Source organism: Nyctereutes procyonoides, unplaced genomic scaffold, assembly GCF_905146905.1.
Source record: "Nyctereutes procyonoides isolate TBG_1078 unplaced genomic scaffold, NYPRO_anot_genome, whole genome shotgun sequence".
Taxonomy (NCBI): domain Eukaryota; kingdom Metazoa; phylum Chordata; class Mammalia; order Carnivora; family Canidae; genus Nyctereutes; species Nyctereutes procyonoides.
Window position 1 is genome coordinate 29916925 of NW_026575049.1, and position 13060 is coordinate 29929984.

Below are 13060 nucleotides of genomic sequence, written 5' to 3' on the forward strand. Positions count from 1 at the left end.
CTGAAAAGAAGTCCAGGTGGAGGCACTCGCATCATCCAGGCTCTGAACAATGAGCCAATCTAGGCCACGAGTTCCTTGTCTTATGACGGCTTCCTTCCCAGGGGCTGGGGGCACCACTGAGCCCCTTTGCAGGCCTTGGACGCTCTGCTCCAAAGATTGTCTTTGACTGCAGAGAGGAGCTGGCCATCCTTGCCCTCCAGAGGAGGGGAGAGAGCCTTAGGTGCCACGGGGCCAGCCACAGTGACAATATCATGACCTACTGTGAACTGAGCACTTACTATGTACCAGGCAGTGTCCTAATTCTTACTGACATTATCTCACTGAATGTTAGCCACACCCCTATGAGGTACAGACCATTATACCCATTTTACAAATAGAGAAACTGAGGTTGTGAGAGATGAAGTCATTTCCCATAGGTCCCATAGCTGGTAAAGGAGGGACCCTGTCTCAGGATTTCTAGAAGGTTTTGCATGTTCATGCAACGCGTCTTGGTCCTTAAGATGAACCCCTGTGCTAGGGACCTGTGCTCATCTTACAGATGGGGAAACTGAGGTTCAAGAGGGCCAGGGCATCACTGATAGGCGGCGGGACTGGGACACAGTGGGCCAGATTCCAAGGCCACTCCTCCTTCTCCTCCTGGACCCTGAGACAGGAGCAAAGAGGACCTCCAGCTGGAAGAGCAAGTTTCAGTGTTGGCTCTGATGTGGAGAGCTTGTGACCCTTGCTCAGTGTGCTTGTGCTGGGGCCAAAGCCCCAGGTGCAATTCCCCAGTGGGCCTGGGAGCTCTGGTCTCTCCCCCGGCCTCTGCCTGTGCCCCCGAAAGGTAATTCTGAGTCTATAAAGTGGTTTCCTACTCTGCACGGTAGGCAGCTGAAGCAAACAGGTGCCTCACCCCGGGGGGCAGACTCACCCCTGACCTTAGCATCCGATGCCCTTCCATGGCCTGAACCCATACAGTGGGCGCCTGGCACCCACTACTGGAGGGAGGGGGATGGCCAGTGAAGAGGGGCTGAACGCCCCCCGGGTGCCTCATACCATAGTGGGCACTTGTATTCCCTACGAGGATGAAAGGATGACGTTATGTCCAGTGTCCCCAGTGTAGGGGAAGGAGTCCCCCAAAGACATACAGCAAGCGAGTGAAGCTGGCTTTGGACCCAGGCGCACCTGCTCCCCAGCCCACAGGCTTGACGGCCATGCTCCCCGCCTGCCCTGGAAATGGGGCGTGCACAACTTGCCAGTGATAATAAAAGCTGACATTTCTGAATGCTGCTTACATGGCAGGCAGGGCCTTTTTATGTAATCCCCGCAACGACCGTATGCAGGAGGCGTCACTGTGGCCATTTCACAGATGAAGTGTTCAAGAGAAGCAAGTGAATAGCTTTCCCAGTGAGCCAGAGGCCGGACTTGGGACTCAGAACTAGCTCCGAGACCCAGCTGGACTCATCATGCTGACGCTTTTTTATCTCTTCTCCTGACACTCAGATGCCTCCCGGTGTCACCTCTCCACAGCCTCCCAGCTTCCGACCTGCTGCTCTGGCTTCAAAGTCAGGTTTCCTGGCTTGGAGCGGGGAGCAGGCCATCGTTGCAGCTCAGCAGTCAAGTGACCCGGCCATCGAGCTCTACAGGAGCTTCTCAGGGGCTTCTCAGGTGCAGCCTGAGGTCGAGAACCAGATGGAAAGGACTAGATCTCAGCACTGGACCCATCTCATGAAATCCTTGGGTTCGGCGCCCTGCCTTTACCCTAGTCACTTCTGAGTCCAGAAAGCTGAAGAGATGGGATGAGGAGGGCCGGCGAGTCAGGCTGGGGGTGGAGGCTGGAGCCCGAGCTCCCGGGCCCAGAGCAGGGCTTGCACCTGGCCCCTGCCTGCCTGTAAGCCTGCCGTCTGGAACGTGGGCTATCTCTGGCTGCTCGTCGGTCCCCGCAACTAGGGCCTTGTCCTCTGTCCCCTGGGCCGCTTCCCTCTGGTCAGGCACAAGTCAGGGCCTCCAAAGAACCTATAGCCAAGGAGTTGTGGAAATAACACAGAAAGATGCCTGGTGGGGGGACAGTTGTCGCGGTAGGGGAGGACCCTGCCGTTCCCCAAACACACTAACATCTGTACCTTGGAGTAAGATGCGGGGAGAAGGCGGATGGGCCGGGATAGCATCTTTGTTACTGAGTGAGCTGAGCTTGGAGCGTGTGGCTTAATTCCAGAGGCCAGGGTCTGCCAGCCCGCCCTGCGTGCTCAGTCCTTCCCTGTATTCCCCCATGGACAGGGGTCCCCAGCGAAGAGCAAGAGGGATCATGCCCTTGTGGTTCTCAGGAACCTGGGAAGAAGAGGGGGTGGGGCTGCTGCACAGGCCTGGCCTCCCCTTCCAAACATGTGAGGGGCCTGGCCATGGGGTGCTGATGTGTGGCCCTCCGGCGGAAGGCATGGGTGGTAAGGGTTCCTTTCTTTATCAGAGGGTGTAGGGGGTGCTTCTTGAGCACCTGTGTGATGCAAGAGTGTGTCTGCAAAGTGGTGGGTGATACTTGGTGCCCCAGGATGGCTGAGGGTTCCATGAGGCTGACCCAGTTCTGCTAAAATATCCTGCCCCATAGATGCAAGTATAGGAGAAGAACGTGTGGTGTCAGAGCTCTGGACCTGAGTTCTAGTCCTGGCTGGGCTGTGTGTGTGGCCTTGGACCTGCTCCCTCTCTGGGCCACAGGCCCCTCCTCTGTAGACTGAAGATCATCTTACAACCTGGCTCATTTCTCAGTATTGTTCGAGGTCACCGGGGCCACACGGCAGGGACATGCCAGGGGTCGCTGCAATCCTGGGTCAGGATTTGGGACGGCTGCTTCACTGTCAGGGCTCTGCAGTGCCTTACTGGGGGGGCCTGGTCCGGGTGACTCGTCCCCCCTGGGACCACGGTGGGGTGGGGGTGGGGTTCCCGCTGAGCAGCCCCAGGATGCCCTGCAGCTGTGCCAGCGCCACTTTATAAAGCCGGTGGGTGCCCTCCACCGTGGCTATGCCCGGGCACGTGTTTTCATCCTGCAGCCATAAAGCGGGATCAAGGAAGAATTTACAGTCGAGGCTGTAAAGTCATAACAGCAAAGTGGCTATTTCGTTGGGTTCAGGTGGAGGTGAGCAGTTCAGAAGTTCAAGACCTTCAGGTGTTTCCTGGCAGCTGATAATCCTCCCCGGGCACCGGACCCACTGGTGTTCCCGCTGCAGATGCTTCTCTCCATGTGAACGAGGGGGCTCACTATAGACGGTTCCCAGCTGGGACTCATGAACACCCATGGGCTTGGTTGGTGCCCCCAAAACAGTGCACTGGGGTTGAGTGCCACCTTCCTGGGCTCTCACCTGTATGCTGTCTGCAGACTATGTCTTTCTTCTCTGGTTCCTGCCCCTCTCTGAGCACAAAAAAAGGAAGGGAAGAGCACGGCCAGAGAAGTCAACCGAGCCCTGCTGTGTGGGGTCACAGGCCTGGGTTCATGTCCTGGCTCCCACTTCCTGGCTGTGTGACCTTGGGCAAGTCTCTGTTCCTCTCTGGGCCTAATTCGTCATCTGTTCATGGTGAGGACAACACCTCCTCTGAGATCATATCCTATGTAATGGAAGAAGCTCCCCAGACTCTCCTTTGTCATCTTTCTCATCTCTCTTGCAGGGCCCTCCACCCTCTAGGACTCAGAGGAGTAGATCCGAAGGGCCCTTGCTTGGGATGATTCCAGGAGAGGTGCGTGGAGTGGAGCCTCTGGTGCCAAAGAACTGGGTTCTAGTTCCAGCCTGCACACTCCCTGGTTCTGAGACGTCTGGCAAGTTGCTTCACCTGAATCCTGGTTTCTACCTTCAGAGGGGGCAGATCTTGGAACCAATGTCCTGGGGCTGTTCTTCTGGACACCCCACTGGCTGCTGCACCTGTTCTAGAGGCAGTCTCTGAAAAGTGCCTAAGTAGGGGGGTGATGCCTGGAATGGTGGGGGGAGGCCTTTCACCCGCTAGGAATCTGGTCTGAGGAAGGCGCTTGCTGTGCATCCTACCGGGGGTTACCCTAGTTTTAAACAAATCTGGGTGATGGGCAATGAGGGGGGCACTTGGCGGGATGAGCCCTGGGTGTTATGCGATATGTTGGCAAATTGAACTCCAATAAAAAAAAAAAGAATCGTGTCAATGGCAGGACAGATTTAGTGGGGTGGTCAAAAAAAGTGTCCAGTCGCAGAGACTTTCATGTTCAAATCCTCTTTATCACCACAAGAGTCCAGCAGTCCCTTTGGGGCCCCTTTAAGGCAGGGGTTAGCACATCACAGGCTGGGGGCCAATGCGGCCCACTGCCTGGTCTTGTAAGTGAAGTTTTCTGGAACACAACCACACTCATTCACTTATGCTTTGGTTCCTTTTGAGCTACAACAGCAGAGTTAAGTCCTTGCTGTAGAGACCCTCAGGCCTGCAAAGCCTATTTACTACCCCTTTATGGAAAATGTTTGCAACCCCTACTCTGGCAGCTTGTGGGGTGTTGTGGCGGGTCTGAGGATGCTGGGATCTGAGCTCGAATCCATGGTCCTCCTTCCTCAGTGAGGAAGCTGAGGGCCAGTGACTAGCCCAGGGCCACATGCCCCTGAATGGCTTCTTAGGGTCAGGGCACAGCATGGCCAGCTCAGGACTGTTCTCACCCAGGGATCACACCAGAGAGGGGGGACGGTGGCCATGCAGCAACGTCCTGCCAGCTGGGCCCACCAGGTGTGAGATGCGGTTGATGCCCCGGTTCCTATCCCCTCTTTGTTTCCTCACGCCTCACAGCAACCTCCCTGGACAAGTATTTGTGTCAATAAATGCTGAATGGAATCCCCACTGCACGGCTGCGGTTCCCACGGCTGCCACTGGCAGGTTCGGGACTCTGAGCCCCGCCTGCTGCCTCCTGGTTTCTCCGTCAGGGTCAGAGGCCTCAGGGTCCCTCTGCACCAGAGATGCAGGTCAGAGCGAGCCGGGTGCCCCTGGGGAGTGCCCTGGACCCCGGCCCGCACTCTAATCCTGTATCCTACGCTCTGGATCTCACAGAACTCTTTAATGACACCTCCTTGCGAGAGTCCATTTGGAGCATTTTCCTGTCATAAAAGAAGTTGTGCTGGTGGCATGCCAGCACTGGCTGCGTGAGCCTGGGCCTTCAGCGGAGGATTCCCTCACTCCTTCCTCTCACTTCCAGCAAACCCGGGAGGCTGCTTGTCCCCGGGGGGCCCTGTGAAGAGCACCCAGATGCCTTTTGCAGAGAGCCCGGCTCGGGCCATCAACAGGGGGCCAGGACCCAGCTGCAGGGAGGTTGTGTTTCTTTGTCCTCCCCATGGGATCCGGGGGTTGCAGCGTGAGGCAGTAGAGAGCAAATGCTGGGCGGCCAGATGGCCCTGGGTTTGAACTCTGAAATCGTCCCTAGCTGTGCGGTTTAGAGCCTGCTCCAAGACGCCCCGGGCATCCCTTCCTGCACTGGCAACTGAGGTCCCCGCACATTAGCAACTCACCTGTGCCGGAGGTTTTTCCAGATGTCAGCAGCTGCTACGTGACTGAAATACCATGATTCCCCCCCAAGGGATCTGGGCCCCACCAGCCCTCATTTGGCAGCGACCTGTATCCTGGCTCTTGTTCTTGTCCACAGTCCTGGCTTCCAGGCCTTTCTCTCCTCTGGGGCAATGAGAGTGGGCTGGCTCTCTGTCCAGAGTCCAGAGAGGGGCCGTGGGAGGATGGCATTCGGCACACGGGGTGGAGATCGGCTCCCTGTGGGACTTCTGCCCTGGTCTTGCCAGAGGCTTCCTGCACTGTCCAATTGCCCTCAGCCCCCTGTTTGGTCATCACCTTTCACACGTTCACCTTTGTGCACATGGCACAACGACAGTGAAAGAATTGAGGAACCATGTGAGACGCTGCTTTCTCATCTGATGCCTCCCAGAGAGGGAGTCCAGAGAGCACAGGGGTGTCTGTTTTGTCGAAACCCCAGCTCTGGCGAGTCTTGGGGACCCAGTGGGTGCTCAGTGAATGGTGGAGGGAAGGAAACAGTTTTCTCACCCCTCAAGGTCTTCCAGGTGGACTGAGTAAAATTGGCAAGAGACAGATTCACAGGAGAAAGAGCCAGAGTTTTATTACACGCACAGGGAGGCCCAATAATGAAATCAAGATTGAAAGAAATGACCAAGGCCGGTGGTTTGTATACTTTGTAGACAAAGAGACAATAACTCTGTGAGGAATTCACAGGTCCAAGAACACTTAACTCTAGGAGGCTCAGTTAGTGAGGAATTCTCAACAGCATTCGGACTGCGGTCGCGCAGTAGTAGAAGTAACCAGGGTTGTTTCTACAGCCTTCTCGGCTCTAAATTTCCCATGTCTGGGGATGGGTATGTCTCTCTACCTCCTGCTTTGGGGTGGGTAATCTTCACATGGGAGATTTATTTCCTGCTTCCAGGGGGATAGAGGAGAGTCCGAGTGTCCTTTCTGCACAGACCCTCTCTTACGTGACTTTTATTTAAGAATCAATATTCCCCGGGGTGCCTGGATGGCTCAGTCAGTCAAGTGTCTGCCTTCAGCTCAGGTCGTGATATCAGGGTCCTGGGTTCGAGCCCCACATCGGTTCCCTGCTCAGCAGGGAGTCTGCCCCTCCCTCTGCTCATTCTCTCTCTCTCTCAAATAAATAGGCAAATTCCTTGAAATAAGTAAATAAAAGAATCGATACGCTAAAGCGGCACATTTTGGGGGTGGCCGCCCTTGGCCCCTACAAGGAATAAACCTCTCCTTCCTGGGGGTCAATTGCAAATCGAAACTGAACTTTGCTTTGGAGCTGTAAATGCAATTTCAGAGATCATATGCTGGATAAGAAAACAACTTTGTCCCGGGCTCGGTTGCATCCGTTGCATCGTTGTGAAATTTTCAAGGAAGAACCTAAGCCCAGGGAGTCCGAGGCCCTGGAATTTCACACCCAAGTCTGTTTGAGCCCAGGTCCCTTGCCACTTGCCCACCAGCCTTCTCTTCCTGCCTCTGGGGTTTCACTCGAGCTGATCATCCCCCCTACCCCACCCCTGCTGGAAAGCCGGACTGCCACTTCTCTCCGTCTCTGCCTCTCGCAGTGTCTAGGAATCTATCCCACCTGCATGAAACCTTTTCAGGCCCCTCAAAGCATACAATCATCTCTCATCCTTTACTGAACTCCTTTGGCAGGATTACTTTTGCCACACTTTCATTTTTTAAATTTTTATTATTATTTTTAAAAATTTATTTATTTCTTAGAGGGAGAGAGAGCATGAGCAGGGTGAGGGGGAGAGGGGCAGAGGGTGAGGAAGAGAGAATCCCAAACAGACTCCCTGCTGCACACAGAGCCCAACTCGGGGCTTAATCCCAGGACCCTGAGATAACGACCTGAGCAGAAACCAAGAGTCAGATACTTAACTGACTGAGCCACCCAGGCGTCCCTGCCACACTTTCAAACCCTTACCTCAGGGTTTAGTTGTCTCATCGCCTTCTTTCCTCAACCAGGTGCCACGTATCCTGGAGGCCATGGGTCACACCTTCCAGTCCCAGAGTGTGGCCTGGGGTGGGGCACATGGGAGCTCAACCCCAGATCTCGGCACTAGTGCTGGAACACTTCTGTGTGTCGAGGATCATGTCAAGTTGGCTTGTCCATTGCCTTATTGGGCCCACAACTCTCTTATTGCCCTCACTTAATAGGTGAGGACTTTTAAAGAAGCTTGCACAGCTGAGGAGGTGGTGGTCAAACTACATGCGAGCTCGGGACTTCCAGGGTCTGGCACTTAAGCCGTTATACTCAATGGGTTCAAACCCACAGGGATCAGCAGGATGAGGCCCGTCCTCTAGTTCCTTCATTTCTTGGACTATGGCCACTTTGACAAGAGGAAACAAAAATGGTAATTATGTCAAGTGATGGAGGCATGAACTAAGCACCTGCTAGAAAGAGTTAGGGCTTTGGAGATAAGTGGTCTTGCGCTCCAGAGTTTGCTTCACTATTCTCTGCCCTTGGACCTCAGGCATGCTGTTTTTCCTCTAGAGAGCTCTGTTCCTCTTCTGCAGAGTGAAGACAACAGTAGCCACCCCACAGGGCCGTGGAGAGGACCCCGTGAGAAGCTCTATGGGAGGCACAGTGCCTGACACCTGTGATTTGCTCTTCCATCCACTCCTTTTTAATGCTTAGATCACTTTTAAAGTCTTCATCTGATTTTGGTTGTGATCTTTATAGATTTGAGGATTTAAATAGCTTATAATGACTGTCCCACATTGGTTAGTTTTTAATTATTTAATTTTTATTTTTTAAAATTTAAATTCGATCTGTCAACTTATAGTATAACACCGAGTGCTCATCCCATCACATGCCCTTCTTAATGCCCATCACCCAGTTATCACATCCCCCACTCACCTTCCCTTCTGCAACCCTTTGTTTCCCAGAGTTAGGACTCTCTTATGGTTTGTCTTCCTCTCTGATTTTTCCCCACTCAGTTCCCCTCCTTCCCTTATGGTTCTTTATACTATTTCTTATATTCCACGTAAAACTGAGATCATATGATGATTGTCTTTCTCTGATTGATCTATTTCAGTCAGCAAAATACCCTCCAGTTCCATCATGTTGATGTAAATGGTAGGTATTTGTCCTTTCTGATGCCTGAGTAATATTCCATTGTATATATAGACCACATCTTCTTTATCCATTCATCTGTCGAAGGACATCATGGCTCCTTCCGCAGTTTGGCTATTGTGGACATTGCTGCTATAAACATTGGAGTGCAGGTGTCTCGGTTTTTCACTGCATCTGTATCTTTGGGGTAAATACCCAGTAGTATAATTATTGAGTCATAGGGTAGCTCTATTTTTAACTTCTTGAGGATCCTCCATACTGTTTTCCAGAGTGGCTGTACCAGCTCGCATTCCCACCAAGAGTGGAAGAGGGTTCCCCTTTCTCCACATCCTTGCCAACATGTAAGTAAAGCCTAAACTAAGCAGGAGAAGAGAAATAATAAAGATTGGAGCAGAAAGCAATGAAATAGAAACCAGAATAGTAGAATAGATCAATGAAACTAGGAGCTGGTTCTTTGAAGGAATTAGCAAGATAGATAAATCCCTAGCCAGATTTATTAAAAAGAAAAAAGACCCACATGAATAAAATCATGAATGAAAGAGAAGAATTCACAACCAACATCAAGGAAACACAAACGATTTTAAGAACGTATTATGAGCAATTCTATCCCAACAGATTAGGCAATCTGGAAGAAATGGGTGCATTCCTGGAAATTTATAAACTACCAAAACTGAGACAAGAAGAAATAGAAAATGTGAACAGACCAATAACTGGCAAGGAAATTGAAGCAGTCATCAAAAACCTCCCAAGAAATAAGTGTCCAGGGCTGAATTGGCTTCCCAGGGGAATTCTACCAAACATTTAAAGAAGAAATAAAACCTATTTTACTGAAGCTGTTTCAAAAGATAGAAATGGAAGGAAAATTTACAAGCTTGTTCTATGAGGCCAGCATTATCTTGATCCCAAAACCAGACAAATGCCCCATCAAAAAAGAGAATTATCAACCAATAACCCTGATGAACATCATGGATGTTAAAATACTCACCAAGGTACTAGCCAGTAGGATTCAACAGTACATTAAAAGGGTTATTCACCACGACCAAGTGAGATTTATTCCTGGGATGCAAGGGTGGTTCAACATTTGCGAATCAATCAACACAATAGATCACATTAATACACATTAGTAAAAGAAAAGACAAGAACCATATGATCCTCTCAATTGATGCAGAAAAAACATTTGACAAAATATAGCATTCTTTCTTGATTAAAATCTTCAAAGTATGGGGATAGAGGGAAGATACCTCAATATCTTAAAAGCCATCTATGAAAAGCCCACAGTGAATATCATTCTTAATGGGAAAAAACAGAACTTTTCCCCTAAGGTCAGGAACATGACAGGGATGCCCACTCACCATTGTTCAACACAGTACTAAAAGTCCTACCCTCAGCAATCAGACAACAAAAAGAGATAAAAGGCATTCATTCAAATTGGCAAAGAAGAAATCAAACACTCACTCTTCTCAGATGATATGATACTGTGTATAGAAAACCCAAAGACTTCACCTCAAATTGCTAGAACTCATACAGCAATTTAGCAACATGGCAGGATACAAAGTCAATGCACAGAAATCAGTTGCATATGTATACACTAACAATAAGACTGAAATAAAAAAAGAAATTAAGGAATAGATCCCATTTACAATTGCACCCAAAACCATAAGATACCTAAGAATAAACCTAACCAAAGAAGCAAAGGATCTGTAACTCTAAAAATTACAGAACACTTTTGAAAGAAATTGGGGAAGACACAAAGAGATGGAAAAGCATTCCATACTCATGGATTGGAAGAATAAATATTGTGAAAATGTCTATGCTACCTAAAACAATCTACGCATTCAATGGAATCCCTATCTAAATACCATGGACATTTTTCACAGAGTTGGAACAAAGAATCCAAAGATTTGTATGGAACCAGAAAATACCCCAAATACCTAGAGGAATGTTGAAAAAGAAACCAAAGCTCAGGGCATCACAATTCCAGACTTCTTGCTGTACTACAAAGCTGTGATCATCAAGCAGCATGGTTCTGACACAAAAACAGACACATAGATCAATGCAACAGAATAGAAAACCCAGAAATGGACCCTCAACTCTCTGGTCAACTAATCTTTGAAAACGCAGGAAAGAATATCCACTGGATAAAAGACAGTCTCTTCAATAAATGGTGTTGGGACAATTGGACAGCCACATGCAGAAGATTACACTATATGCAAAGATAAACTCAAAATGAATGAAAGATCTAAAGGTGAGACAGGAATCCATCAAAATCCTAGAGGAGAACACAGACAGCAACCTTTTTGACCTCGGCTGCAGCAACTTCTTGTGAGCCACATCTCTAAAGGCAAGGGAAACAAAAGCAAAAATTAATTATTGGGACTTCAAGATTGAAAGCTTCTGCACAGCAAAGGAAACAGTCAACAAAATTAAAAGGCAACCTACAGAATGAGAGAAGATATTTGCAAATGGAATAGCAGATAAAGGGCTAGTATCCAAGATCTGTAAAGAACTTATCAAACTCAACATCCAGAAAACAGTCTGGTCAAGAGATGGGCAGAAGACATGAACAGACATTTATCTGAAGAAGACCTACACATGGCCAACAGGCACATTAAAAAAATGCTCCACATCCTGTGACCAGGGAAATACATATCAAAACCACAATGAGATACCACTTTATACCGGTGAGGATGACTAAAATTAACAAGACAGGAAACAACAAATGCTGGTGAGGATAATTAATTTATTTTTAAGATTTTATTTATGTATTTGAGAGAGGGGGAGAGAGAAAGAAAGAGAGAGAGGGAACATGCGCATGAGCTGAGGGGAGGGACAAGCAGACTCTCCACAGAGCAGGGAGCCCGACTTGGGGCTCAAACCCAGTACCCTGAGATCATGATCTGAACCAAAGGCCCACTTAACCCACTGAACCACCCAGGCCCCTCCCACAGTGGTTTGTGAATTGGTCCAAGTTATGTAGAGGAGAAATGTCTTGTAGCATGTTACCTGGCCACAGGGTGACAGAGGCAGAGAGATCCAGGTTCCATTCCCAGCCTACATTGACCTTACACTGACTCTGCAACCACATGCAGCTCACCCACCTGTGGAACCCTGGACTCTTTACGTGGGCAGTGGAGGTAACAGAACTCATCTCATTGGGTTATTTTCCCCCTCATCCCACCTCGGCGACCTAGCTTTACTGAAATTTAACTGACATGCAACATGTGTAAACTTAAGGTATGCAAGGTGATGATTGGATACATGTCTATATTGCAAAACAATCACCACTCTAAAGTTAGTTAATACCTCCATCCCCTTGAGTCATCATCATTTTTTTTGGGGGGGGGGTGAGAACATTTAACTATAATCATTAACTATAGTCACCATGCTGTACATTGGATCTCCAGAACGTGTTCTTCTTCTGGCTGGAAGTTTGTACCCTTTGACCAACCTCTCCCCATTTCCCCCACGTCCCCAGACCCTCATAGCCACTATTCTACTCTGTTTCTCTGAGTTTGGCTCTTTTAAAGTCCACATGTAGGTGCTATCTTATAGCATCTGTCTTTCTCTGTTTGATTTATTGCACTTAGCGTTCATTGGGTTAAGGATGAAATGAGATAGTGAAGGTAAAGCAGTTTGCATGATGCCTTGCTAAATAGTCATTAGGTGCTAAGGATCATTAGTTTTGATAATAACAGTTATTCCCAATTCATGCTGGTTATATTATATAAAGAATTCTCAAAATGCGATAGTGAAAAACCAAACAATTCAATTAGAACACGACTGGCATAGATTAAGAGCTCTCACCAGAGAAGATATACAGATGGAAGGCCCAAGGAAAGATATTCAATGTCACTAGCCATCAGGGAAATGCAAATGCAAGCCATGTTGGGATTTCACTACATATCTATCATATGGGCTAAAACTAAAAATAGTGACAACATCAAAGGTTGGTGAGGATGTGGAGAAGCTGGATCGCTCATATGTGGCTGGTGGGAATGTAAAATGGTGCAGCCATTCTGGAAAACAGCTTGGTAGTTTCTTGAAAAACTAAAATGCAACCCAGCCATTGCATTCCTGGGCATTCCTCCCGGAGAAATGAAGACTTAGGTTCACACAAAATCTGTACTCACATATTTATAGCATCATTATTCACAATAACCACAAAATGGAAATAATGCAAATGTTTCCCAGTGGGTGAATGATGAAGAAAACCATGGTACATGCGTACAACAAAAGGAGACTACCTGCACATGCCATAGCTTGGGTGGATCTCAGAACAATGCCGAGTGAGCGAGGCCAACCCCAACAGGTACATGCTGTGTGATCTCATTCCTATAAATTATTGAGAGGACCGAAGTACAGAATGGAGAGCAGATGAGTGGTTGCTAGGGGTTAAGGATTGAGCGATGGCAGGAGAGAAAGACATGGCTACAGAGGGCCACACGAGGGATCCATGTGCTTTGGGAAATGTTCTGT